Source organism: Schistocerca americana, chromosome 2, assembly GCF_021461395.2.
Source record: "Schistocerca americana isolate TAMUIC-IGC-003095 chromosome 2, iqSchAmer2.1, whole genome shotgun sequence".
In the NCBI taxonomy this organism is placed as follows: domain Eukaryota; kingdom Metazoa; phylum Arthropoda; class Insecta; order Orthoptera; family Acrididae; genus Schistocerca; species Schistocerca americana.
The window spans coordinates 1100759573-1100773405 of NC_060120.1; the positions used below are offsets into that span (position 1 = coordinate 1100759573).

Genomic DNA, 13833 nt, shown 5'->3' on the forward strand with positions numbered 1-13833 from the left:
AAGCTGGCTAAGGTGATGAGGAAAGAGGTTTTAGGTAGGGTGGCAGGTGATCGGCGTGAAAGGAAATGCTCCATCGCAGCGAGGCCCTGGACGTGCGGAATATTTGTGTATAAGGACGTGGCATCAATGGTTACAAGGATGGTTTCCGGGGGTAACAGATTGGGTAAGGATTCCAGGCGTTCAAGGAAGTGGTTGGTGTCCTTGATGAAGGATGGGAGACTGCATGTAATGGGTTGAAGGTGTTGATCTACGTAGGCAGAGATACGTTCTGTGGGGGCTTGGTAACCAGCTACAATGGGGCGGCCGGGATGATTGGGTTTGTGGATTTTAGGAAGAAGGTAGAAGGTAGGGGTGCGGGGTGTCGGTGGGGTCAGGAGGTTGATGGAGTCAGGTGAAAGGTTTTGCAGGGGGCCTAAGGTTCTGAGGATTCCTTGAAGCTCCGCCTGGACATCGGGAATGGGGTTACCTTGGCAAACTTTGTATGTGGTGTTGTCTGAAAGCTGACGCAGTCCCTCAGCCACATACTCCCGACGATCAAGTACCACGGTCGTGGAACCCTTGTCCGCCGGAAGAATGACGATGGATCGGTCAGCCTTCAGATCACGGATAGCCTGGGCTTCAGCAGTGGTGATGTTGGGTGTAGGATTAAGGTTTTTTAAGAAGGATTGAGATGCAAGGCTGGAAGTCAGAAATTCCTGGAAGGTTTGGAGAGGGTGATTTTGAGGAAGAAGAGGTGGGTCCCGCTGTGACGGAGGATGGAACTGTTCCAGGCAGGGTTCAATTTGGATGGTGTCTTGAGGAGTCGGATCATTAGGAGTAGGATTAGGATCATTTTTCTTCGTGGCAAAGTGATACTTCCAGCAGAGAGTACGAGTGTAGGACAGTAAATCCTTGACGAGGGCTGTTTGGTTAAATCTGGGAGTGGGGCTGAAGGTGAGGCCTTTGGATAGGACAGAGGTTTCGGATTGGGAGAGAGGTTTGGAGGAAAGGTTAACTACTGCATTAGGGTGTTGTGGTTCCAGATTGTGTTGATCGGAATTTTGAGGTTTTGGAGGGAGTGGAGCTGGAAGTGGGAGATTGAGTAGATGGGAGAGACTGGGTTTGTGTGCAATGAGAGGAGGTTGAGGTTTGCTGGAAAGGTTGTAAAGGGTGAGTGAGTTGCCTTTCCGGAGGTGGGAAACCAGGAGATTGGATAGTTTTTTGAGGTGGAGGGTGGCATGCTGTTCTAATTTACGGTTGGCCTGTAGGAGGATGCTCTGAACAGCCGGTGTGGATGTGGGAGAGGAAAGATTAAGGACTTTTATTAAGGATAGGAGTTGACGGGTGTGTTCATTGGCTGCGTTGATGTGTAGGTGAAGGATTAGGTGGGTGAGGGCAATGGATTGTTCAGTTTGAAACTGGTATAGAGACTGATGGAAGGAAGGGTTGCAGCCAGAGATGGGAACTTTGAGTGTGAGGCCTTTGGGGGTAATGCCAAATGTCAGACAAGCCTGAGAAAATAAAATATGCGAGCGTAATCTGGCTAGGGTGAAGGCATGTTTGCGGAGGGAATGTAAATAAAACTTAATGGGGTCATTGTGGGGGTGTTGTGAGGGTGACATGGTATTAGAAGGTGGAAAGTGTAACATGAGGTGAAATGAAAATGAAAATAAAAATATATGGGGAGAGATAAAGGTGAACCGGAAAGAAACTGGAGATCTGGAATGAAAAAAGGCGAAAAGGTGTTGGTTACAGATGGGCTATGTTGGACTTGGGTTGGTAGACAACGATGTGCATAAAGGTTAGGTGGTTGTGTTGCCGCCAAAACACGTTAAAGGACGGAGAAATTCGGGAAAATTTCGAAAAAACTGCGTGTAGTATATTAAATGGAGTGGTATTGTGGTGGCAGATTATGAAAATGAGGCTAACAATTGTCTGACGAAGAAATAATGGCGTTAAAACCTGTGGGAAGCGGCTAAAAATGATCAGTGATGTGGGAAAAACGGAAATGGAAATAAAGCGAAAGTTATTAGAACTGGCCGAAATGGTTGTTTAAAAGGTGAAAGGAGCTGTTTGTGAACTAGAAACGGTGGATATTATAGCGGCGGTAGTGCTGAAAGCGGCAAAAAAAAAAAAAAAAAATATTTTTTTGGTTATGGTTTGGAAGTGGGTTACGTATTATTGAGTATATATATAGGCGGGATAAAATAGTATAGCAGATTACGGTAAAAAGGAGAAGGTGAATACAAAGTGAAACTACTGGCAAAAACAGAAAGAGGAAAATATGACGACAGAAAAGATTTCGAAATGCAACAGTGACAATAACAAACGTAATTGTTGGATTCAAATTAATGATATCAATATAATGGAAGGAAACATTCCACGTGGGAAAAATTATATATAAAAACAAAGATGAGGTGACTTACCGAACAAAAGCGCTGGCAGGTCGATAGATACACAAACAAACACAAACACACACACAAAATTCAAGCTTTCGCAACAAACTGTTGCCTCATCAGGAAAGAGGGAAGGAGAGGGGAAGACGAAAGGAAGTGGGTTTTAAGGGAGAGGGTAAGGAGTCATTCCAATCCCGGGAGCGGAAAGACTTACCTTAGGGGGAAAAAAGGACAGGTATACACTAGCACACACGCACATATCTATCCACACATACAGACACAAGCAGACATATTTAAAGACAAAGAGTTTGGGCAGAGATGTCAGTCAAGGCAGAAGTGTAGAGGCAAAGAAGTTGTTGAAAGACAGGTGAGGTATGAGTGGCGGCAACTTGAAATTAGCGGAGATTGAGGCCTGGCGGATGACGAGAAGAGAGGATATACTGAAGGGCAAGTTCCCATCTCCGGAGTTCGGATAGGTTGGTGTTGGTGGGAAGTATCCAGATAACCCGGACGGTGTAACACTGTGCCAAGATGTGCTGGCTGTGCACCAAGGCATGTTTAGCCACAGGGTGATCCTCATTACCAACAAACACTGTCTGCCTGTGTCCATTCATGCGAATGGACAGTTTGTTGCTGGTCATTCCCACATAGAATGCATCACAGTGTAGGCAGGTCAGTTGGTAAATCACGTGGGTGCTTTCACACGTGGCTCTGCCTCTGATCGTGTACACCTTCCGGGTTACAGGACTGGAGTAGGTGGTGGTGGGAGGGTGCATGGGACAGGTTTTGCATCGGGGGCGGTTACAAGGATAGGAGCCAGAGGGTAGGGAAGGTGGTTTGGGGATTTCATAGGGATGAACTAACAGGTTACGAAGGTTAGGTGGACGGCGGAAAGACACTCTTGGTGGAGTGGGGAGGATTTCATGAAGGAGGGATCTCATTTCAGGGCAGGATTTGAGGAAGTCGTATCCCTGCTGGAGAGCCACATTCAGAGTCTGGTCCAGTCCCGGAAAGTATCCTGTCACAAGTGGGGCACTTTTGTGGTTCTTCTGTGGGGGATTCTGGGTTTGAGGGGACGAGGAAGTGGCTCTGGTTATTTGCTTCTGTACCAGGTCGGGAGGGTAGTTGCGGGATGCGAAAGCTGTTTTCAGGTTGTTGGTGTAATGATTCAGGGATTCCGGACTGGAGCAGATTCGTTTGCCACGAAGACCTAGGCTGTAGGGAAGGGACCGTTTGATGTGGAATGGGTGGCAGCTGTCATAATGGAGGTACTGTTGCTTGTTGGTGGGTTTGATGTGGACGGACGTGTGAAGTTGGCCATTGGACAGGTGGAGGTCAACGTCAAGGAAAGTGGCATGGGATTTGGAGTAGGACCAGGTGAAACTGATGGAACCAAAGGAGTTGAGGTTGGAGAGGAAATTCTGGAGTTCTTCTTCACTGTGAGTCCAGATCATGAAGATGTCATCAATAAATCTGTACCAAACTTTGGGTTGGCAGACTTGGGTAACCAAGAAGGCTTCCTCTAAGCGACCCATGAATAGGTTGGCGTACGAGGGGGCCATCCTGGTGCCCATGGCTGTTCCCTTTAATTGTTGGTATGTCTGGCCCTCAAAAGTGAAGAAGTTGTGGGTCAGGATGAAGCTGGCTAAGGTGATGAGGAAAGAGGTTTTAGGTAGGGTGGCAGGTGATCGGCGTGAAAGGAAATGCTCCATCGCAGCGAGGCCCTGGACGTGCGGAATATTTGTGTATAAGGACGTGGCATCAATGGTTACAAGGATGGTTTCCGGGGGTAACAGATTGGGTAAGGATTCCAGGCGTTCAAGGAAGTGGTTGGTGTCCTTGATGAAGGATGGGAGACTGCATGTAATGGGTTGAAGGTGTTGATCTACGTAGGCAGAGATACGTTCTGTGGGGGCTTGGTAACCAGCTACAATGGGGCGGCCGGGAAGGCAACTCACTCACCCTTTACAACCTTTCCAGCAAACCTCAACCTCCTCTCATTGCACACAAACCCAGTCTCTCCCATCTACTCAATCTCCCACTTCCAGCTCCACTCCCTCCAAAACCTCAAAATTCCGATCAACACAATCTGGAACCACAACACCCTAATGCAGTAGTTAACCTTTCCTCCAAACCTCTCTCCCAATCCGAAACCTCTGTCCTATCCAAAGGCCTCACCTTCAGCCCCACTCCCAGATTTAACCAAACAGCCCTCGTCAAGGATTTACTGTCCTACACTCGTACTCTCTGCTGGAAGTATCACTTTGCCACGAAGAAAAATGATCCTAATCCTACTCCTAATGATCCGACTCCTCAAGACACCATCCAAATTGAACCCTGCCTGGAACAGTTCCATCCTCCGTCACAGCGGGACCCACCTCTTCTTCCTCAAAATCACCCTCTCCAAACCTTCCAGGAATTTCTGACTTCCAGCCTTGCATCTCAATCCTTCTTAAAAAACCTTAATCCTACACCCAACATCACCACTGCTGAAGCCCAGGCTATCCGTGATCTGAAGGCTGACCGATCCATCGTCATTCTTCCGGCGGACAAGGGTTCCACGACCGTGGTACTTGATCGTCGGGAGTATGTGGCTGAGGGACTGCGTCAGCTTTCAGACAACACCACATACAAAGTTTGCCAAGGTAACCCCATTCCCGATGTCCAGGCGGAGCTTCAAGGAATCCTCAGAACCTTAGGCCCCCTGCAAAACCTTTCACCTGACTCCATCAACCTCCTGACCCCACCGACACCCCGCACCCCTACCTTCTACCTTCTTCCTAAAATCCACAAACCCAATCATCCCGGCCGCCCCATTGTAGCTGGTTACCAAGCCCCCACAGAACGTATCTCTGCCTACGTAGATCAACACCTTCAACCCATTACATGCAGTCTCCCATCCTTCATCAAGGACACCAACCACTTCCTTGAACGCCTGGAATCCTTACCCAATCTGTTACCCCCGGAAACCATCCTTGTAACCATTGATGCCACGTCCTTATACACAAATATTCCGCACGTCCAGGGCCTCGCTGCGATGGAGCATTTCCTTTCACGCCGATCACCTGCCACCCTACCTAAAACCTCTTTCCTCATCACCTTAGCCAGCTTCATCCTGTCCCACAACTTCTTCACTTTTGAGGGCCAGACATACCAACAATTAAAGGGAACAGCCATGGGCACCAGGATGGCCCCCTCGTACGCCAACCTATTCATGGGTCTCTTAGAGGAAGCCTTCTTGGTTACCCAAGTCTGCCAACCCAAAGTTTGGTACAGATTTATTGATGACATCTTCATGATCTGGACTCACAGTGAAGAAGAACTCCAGAATTTCCTCTCCAACCTCAACTCCTTTGGTTCCATCAGTTTCACCTGGTCCTACTCCAAATCCCATGCCACTTTCCTTGACGTTGACCTCCACCTGTCCAATGGCCAACTTCACACGTCCGTCCACATCAAACCCACCAACAAGCAACAGTACCTCCATTATGACAGCTGCCACCCATTCCACATCAAACGGTCCCTTCCCTACAGCCTAGGTCTTCGTGGCAAACGAATCTGCTCCAGTCCGGAATCCCTGAATCATTACACCAACAACCTGAAAACAGCTTTCGCATCCCGCAACTACCCTCCCGACCTGGTACAGAAGCAAATAACCAGAGCCACTTCCTCGTCCCCTCAAACCCAGAATCCCCCACAGAAGAACCACAAAAGTGCCCCACTTGTGACAGGATACTTTCCGGGACTGGACCAGACTCTGAATGTGGCTCTCCAGCAGGGATACGACTTCCTCAAATCCTGCCCTGAAATGAGATCCCTCCTTCATGAAATCCTCCCCACTCCACCAAGAGTGTCTTTCCGCCGTCCACCTAACCTTCGTAACCTGTTAGTTCATCCCTATGAAATCCCCAAACCACCTTCCCTACCCTCTGGCTCCTATCCTTGTAACCGCCCCCGATGCAAAACCTGTCCCATGCACCCTCCCACCACCACCTACTCCAGTCCTGTAACCCGGAAGGTGTACACGATCAGAGGCAGAGCCACGTGTGAAAGCACCCACGTGATTTACCAACTGACCTGCCTACACTGTGATGCATTCTATGTGGGAATGACCAGCAACAAACTGTCCATTCGCATGAATGGACACAGGCAGACAGTGTTTGTTGGTAATGAGGATCACCCTGTGGCTAAACATGCCTTGGTGCACAGCCAGCACATCTTGGCACAGTGTTACACCGTCCGGGTTATCTGGATACTTCCCACCAACACCAACCTATCCGAACTCCGGAGATGGGAACTTGCCCTTCAGTATATCCTCTCTTCTCGTCATCCGCCAGGCCTCAATCTCCGCTAATTTCAAGTTGCCGCCACTCATACCTCACCTGTCTTTCAACAACTTCTTTGCCTCTACACTTCTGCCTCGACTGACATCTCTGCCCAAACTCTTTGTCTTTAAATATGTCTGCTTGTGTCTGTATGTGTGGATAGATATGTGCGTGTGTGCTAGTGTATACCTGTCCTTTTTTCCCCCTAAGGTAAGTCTTTCCGCTCCCGGGATTGGAATGACTCCTTACCCTCTCCCTTAAAACCCACTTCCTTTCGTCTTCCCCTCTCCTTCCCTCTTTCCTGATGAGGCAACAGTTTGTTGCGAAAGCTTGAATTTTGTGTGTATGTTTGTGTTTGTTTGTGTGTCTATCGACCTGCCAGCGCTTTTGTTCGGTAAGTCACCTCATCTTTGTTTTTTTTATATATAATTTTTTATATATAATTTTTCCCACGTGGAATGTTTCCTTCCATTATATATATATATTAATGGGGAGAGATAAAGGTGAACTAGAAAACAACTGGAGATCTGGTGTGAAAAAAGGCGAAAAAGTGTTGGTTAAAGCTGGGCTGTGTTGATCCTGTGGTGAACTTGGGTTGGTAGACAACGATATGCATAAAGGTTAGGTGGTTGTGTTGCCGCCAAAACACGTTAAAGGGTGGAGAAATTCGGGAAAATTTCGAAAAAACTACGTGTAAATGTATTAAAAGGAGTGGTTTTGTGGTGGCAGATTATGAGAATGAGGCTAACAATTGTCTGACAAAGAAATAATGACGTTAAAACCTGTGGGAAGCGGCTAAAAATGATCAATGATGTGTAATAAAACGGAAATGGAAATAATGCGAAAGTTATTAGAACTAGCCTCTTCCTCAAAACCACCCTCTCCAAACCTTCCAGGAATTTCTCACTTCCAGCCTTGCCTCTCAATCCTTCTTAACAACCTTAATCCTACTCCCAACATCACCACTGCTGAAGCCCAGGCTAACCGTGATCTGAAGGCTGACCATTCCATCGTCATTCTTCCGGCGGACAAGGGATCCACGACCATGGTACTTGATCATCAGGAGTATGTGGCTGAGGGACTGCGTCAGCTTTCAGACAACACCACATACAAAGTTTGCCAAGGTTATCCCTTTCCTGATGTCCAGGCCGAGCTTCAAGGATTCATCAGAACCTTAGGCCCCCTGCAAAACCTTTCACCTGAGTCCATCAACCTCCTGATCTCACCAACACCCCACACCCCTACCTTCTACTTACTTCCTAAAATTCACAAACCCAATAATCCCGGCCGCCCCATTGTAGCTGGTTACCAAGCCCCCACAGAATGTATCTCTACCTACATAGATCAACACCTTCAACCCATTACATGCAGCCTCCCATCCTTCATCAAAGACACCAACCACTTTCTCAAACGCCTGTAATCCTTAGCCAATCTGTTACCCCCGGAAACCATCCTTGTAACCATTGATGCCACTTCCTTATACACAAATATTCCGCACATCCAGGGCCTCGCTGCGATGGAGCACTTCCTTTCATGCCGATCACCTGCCACCCTACCTAAAACCTCTTTCCTCATTACCTTAGCCAACTTCATCCTAACTCACAACTTCTTCACTTTCAAAGGTCAGATATACCAACAATTAAAGCGAACAGCCATGGGTACCAGGATGGCCCCCTCGTATGCCAACCTACTTATGGGTCAATTAGAGGAAGCCTTCTTGGTTACCCAGGCGTGCCAACCCAAAGTTTGGTACAGATTTATTGATGACATTTTCATGATCTGGGCTCACAGTGAAGAAGAACTCCAGAATTTCCTCTCTAACCTCAACTCCTTTGGTTCCATCAGATTCACCTGGTCCTACTCTAAATCCCATGCCACTTTCCTTGACGTTGACCTCCATCTGTCCAATGGCTAGCTTCACACATCTGTCCACATCAAACTCACCAACAAGCAACAGTACCTCCATTATGACAGCTGCCCCCCATTCCACATCAAACGGTCCCTTCCCTACAGCCTAGGTCTTCGTGGCAAACAAATCTGCTCCAGTCCGGAATCCCTGAACCATTACACCAACAACCTGAAAACAGCTTTCGCATCCCGCAACTACCCTCCCAACCTAGTACAAAAGCAAATTACCAGAGCCACTTCCTCATCCTCTCAAACCCAGAACCTCCCACAGAATAACTCCAAAAGTGCCCCGCTTGTGACAAGATACTATCCGGGACTGGATCAGACTCTTAATGTGGCTCTCCAGCAGGGATACGATTTCCTCAAATCCTGCCCTGAAATGAGATCCATCCTTCATGAAATCCTCCCCACTCCACCAAGAGTGTCTTTCCGCCGTCCACCTAACCTTCGCAACCTTTTGGTCCATCCCTATGAAATCCCCAAACCACTTTCCCTACCCTCTGGCTCCTACCCTTGTAACCACCCCGGGTGTAAAACCTGTCCCATGCACTCTCCCACCACCACCTACTCCAGTCCTGTAACCCAGAAGGTGTACACGATCAAAGGCAGAGCCACATGTGAAAGCACCCACGTGATTTGCCAACTGACCTGCCTACACTGTGAAGCTTTCTATGTGGGAATGACCAGCAACAAACTGTCCATTCACATGAATGGACACAGGAAGACAGTGTTTGTTGGTAATGAGGAGATATATATATATATATATATATATATATATATATATATATATATATATAATGGAAGGAAACATTCCACGTGGGAAAAATTATATATAAAAACAAAGATGAGGTGACTTACCGAACAAAAGCGCTGGCAGGTCGATAGACACACAAACAAACACAAACATACACACAAAGTTCAAGCTTTCGCAACAAACTGTTGCCTCATCAGGAAAGAGGGAAGGAGAGGGGAAGACGAAAGGAAGTGGGTTTTAAGGGAGAGGGTAAGGAGTCATTCCAATCCCGGGAGCGGAAAGACTTACCTTAGGGGGAAAAAAGGACAGGTATACACTCGCACACACGCACATATCCATCCACATATACCACATGTGTGGATGGATATGTGCATGTGTGCGAGTGTGTGTGTGTGTGTGTGTGTGTGTGTGTGTGTGTGTGTGTGTGTGTGTGTGTGTGTCTATATATATATATATATATATATATATATATATATATATATATATATATATATATATATATATATATATATATATATATATATATATATTTCATTACCGTGTTTATACATTTTGGAAGTTACATGTTTTGTTAATAACATAATGTACAAAGAAGACCAACTAGTACAATACTTAACACAAAAAGGAACTATACATAGACAAGATGGGCCCCGACTAGCAGGGAAAATTTTTTTACAAATTACTAGACCATGTTAAGACACATAAAAAATTAAGGAATTTTCTTAAACTATACAGAAACTAGTTAAGCTACCTGCTTTCTAAAATCTAGGTGAGTTCCTGTAGAATACTTCAGTAACATAATCAGCGTGAGTGTGTGTCATGTGAATTGTAAATATTTTCTAATCTTCAAATTTGTGCAAATTGTACCAATGCAAAAGCTGCAAACTATAGTCATGGGGATACCACAAAAACTATAAATATTACTCTACTTTTATAATTATTTAGAGTGATTATTGCTAATTCATATGAAAAGTGCCATGATGTAATGTAAATTTGTTTACTTATGCAAAAAAATAAATAAATAAATAAATAAAATTAAAAAAAAGGTAACATATGGTCAACACACACTGATGTAAACATGCTCTTGCTTTTTAACTAGAAAACTAATATAAGTTCTTGTGAAGAGCATTTAGACATTAACCTGTATGCATTTACTTACAATTATGTAAACTTATTCATGTTGTAGTAGATAAGAAATCTGTAATCATCACATAAATTCACACCATCTCACCTCATCATCTCACAAAAATTGACTTGTCCAATATCAGTTTGTAACTACACACATCAAATAAAGTTTTGCGTTACCCCAGTTATCAGAACTCCTGAAGATAGACGTTGACTGTAGATATTGTTTCACAGACCCAGTCCCTTTGACTGTTCAGAGATGTCACTAAACCCACCCAAAGATGTTAACAACCATGCATGATCAGCATCTATTAGATGGAGGGGGTCCAGCAGCTGATCAGTTCCAGTCATTCCACCAGGAAGGAGGTACATTGCTTGTGTTGTCTGTAGTTCAACCATACTTAGACAGTCAATACCATGGTTCGATCATGTCCACATTGTTACTTTGTGCCAGGAAGGGCTCTCAACAAGGGAAGTGTCCAGGTGTCTCGGAGTGAACGAAAGCATTGTTGCTCAGACATGGAGGAGGTACAGAGAGACAGGAACTGTCAATGACATGCCTTGCTGAGGCCACCCAAGAGCTACTACCGCAATGAATGACCACTACCTATGGATTATGGCTCAGAGGAACCCTGACGGCAACACCACCGTGTTGAATAATGCTTTTCGTGCAGCCATAGGACGTCATGTTATGACTCAAACTGTGCGTAATAGGCTGCATGATGGGCAACTCCACTCCCGACCCATGGTGAGGTCTATCTTTGCAACTACGACACCACACAGTGCGGTACAGATAGGCCCAACAACAGGCCGAGTGGACCACTCAGGGTTGGAATCACATTAGCTTCACCGATGAGTGTTGCATATGCTTTCAACCGGACAATCATCAGAGGCATGTTTGGAGGCAACCCGGTCAGGCTGAACTCCTTAGACACACTTTCCAGCAAGGTGGAGGTTCCCTGTGGTTTTGAGTGGAATTATGGGGGCCAATGTGTGCCGCTGATGGTCATGGAAGGCAGCGTAACAGCTGTACAATACGTGAATTCCATCCTCCGACCGATAGTGCAAGCATATCAGCAGCATACCGGTGAGGCATTCATCTTCATGGATGACAATTCACACCCCCATCACGCAAATCTTGTGACTGTCTTCCTTCAGGATAACGACGTTGCTCGACTAGAGTGGCCAGCATGTTCTCCAGACATGAACCCTATCAAACATGCCTGGAATAGATTGAAAGGGGCTGTTTGTGGAAGACATGACCCACTAACCTCTCTGAGGGATCTACGCCGAATCGCTGTTGAGAAGTGGGATAATCTGGACCAACAATGACTTGATGTGGATAATATGCCATGATGAATGCAGGCATGCATCAGTGCAAGAGGATGTGCTACTGGGTATCAGAGGTACCGGTGTGTACAGCAATCTTGACCACCACCTCTGAAGGTCTTGCAGTATGGTGGTATAACATGTAATGTGTCGTTTTCACAAGCAGTAAAAAGGGCAGAAATGATGATTATGTTGATTTCTTTTCCAATTTTCTGTACAGGTTCCAGAACTCTTGGAACCGAGGTGATGCAAAACTGTTTTTGATGTTTGTATGGTACAAAAATGATGAAACAGAACAACAAATTAATGAGTCAATCATTTATACCACTGTGGGACATGATGGTTACTGTGTTCATGGAAAAATGTTTGTGGTTGCGTACATAACCATGATTATACCCAGGTATGCAGCTCTTCATCTAAAGCAAATTGAAAACCACAAATGTCTTTCTTCAGAGCTCTACAAATATGGAAATCACTTGGGGAGATATCAGGACTATGTGAAGGATGTGTAAGGACTTCCCAGCAAAACCCCTGCAGCATTGTCAAAAGAATCTTGGCAATATATGGATGGGCATTATCCCACAACAGAACAATGCCATCCATCAATATTCCTGAGCATTTGGACTTGATGGAGTGTTTCAATTTTGGCAAAGTGTTCATGTACAATTGTGCATTAATTGTGGCATGGTGTTCCACAAAGTCAACAAGCAGTGGGCACTTGAAGTCAAAGAAAAAGGTCATTTTGACTTTCTTGAAACTGGCATGCCTGTTGTTTCAACTGCATTGTAGCAGTTCTACTAAGAGTCCTTATGCATTCTTCATACTGTCCTGATCTCTCCCCATATTTTTGGAGCCTTGAGGAAAGATATTCATGGCCACACATTTGCTTTGGGTAAACATGACTGGGTACAATCATATTTCCTTAGGCAACCGCCAGAATTTTTTCATGAACACATTGATAGTCATTTATTTATTTATTATCTGCTCAGAACACATAATTTTAAATGTATGGCATTGTTAACAATGTATCAGTTTTGGACATTTACAAAGTACAAATATTTTACAATATGCTACACTTACTTAACTTATTTCTAGTACAGGACTATTTCTTATGTTGTTGTTCATATTAAATCTGAGTTATATGGGCAGATTTTAATAAGCCACTGCTTGAGTCACATTATAAAAGTATTTCTGACACACGTTAACTTTATTTGCTAACAAATTATGAGAGACAACTCCTTTGACATAAGGGCTTTTTGCTGTTAAAGTTAATCTTCTGTTAATCATGTGAGACTCTTTTTTGTATCGTGGTTGTGAATTTCCATGTTCCTCTTGGTGACCTAAGTATCATCTTTCACTAGCGTAATGATTTACAGCATACAGATAGCATTGTGGTTGTTGTGGTCTTCAATCTGAACACTGGTTTGATGCATCTCTCCATGCTACTCTATCCTGTGCAAGCCTATTCATCTCCAAATAACTATTACAACTTACGTCATTCTGAATCTGCTTATCGTATTCATCTCTTGGTCACCCCCCAATGACTTTTGTGTCCCCCCCCCCCCCCCCCCCCCAACCACCACACTTCCTTCCAGTACTAAATTGGTAATCCCTTGATGTCTCAGAATGTGCCCTATCAACCAATCTCTTCTCTAGTCAGGTTGTGCCACAAATTTCTTTTCTTCCTAATTATATTCAGTGCCTCCTCATTAGTTATATGGCGTAAGTTGTGAGAGTATTGAATCTAGTGAATACCAGTAGACTTTTGCAAGATGTTCCTTGTTTTACTTTTGCTATGATCTTCAGACCCTCTTTTGCATTATGAAAACCCTTTTCATATTAGTGTGGCAAGTCCTATGCCAAAGTACTATTCCATAAAACAAGAAAGGGCATACTAATCCAAAATATACAGTACTTTCTGAACCAATTTTTGACAGAATTTCATCAATCACAATATTTTGCCTGTTTGGACCACACGTTTTAAAGTGTGTAATGTTTATTACACACCATGGACCTT

At 45.0% G+C, this 13833-nt stretch overlaps 1 protein-coding gene across 3 annotated transcripts in view; it reads left to right on the forward strand.

Annotated features, from left to right (window-relative positions):
• The window catches only part of LOC124596510 (Down syndrome cell adhesion molecule-like protein Dscam2), a 270374-nt gene that overhangs the window by 210598 nt on the left and 45943 nt on the right, over nucleotides 1–13833 (forward strand). The window lies entirely within an intron of this gene.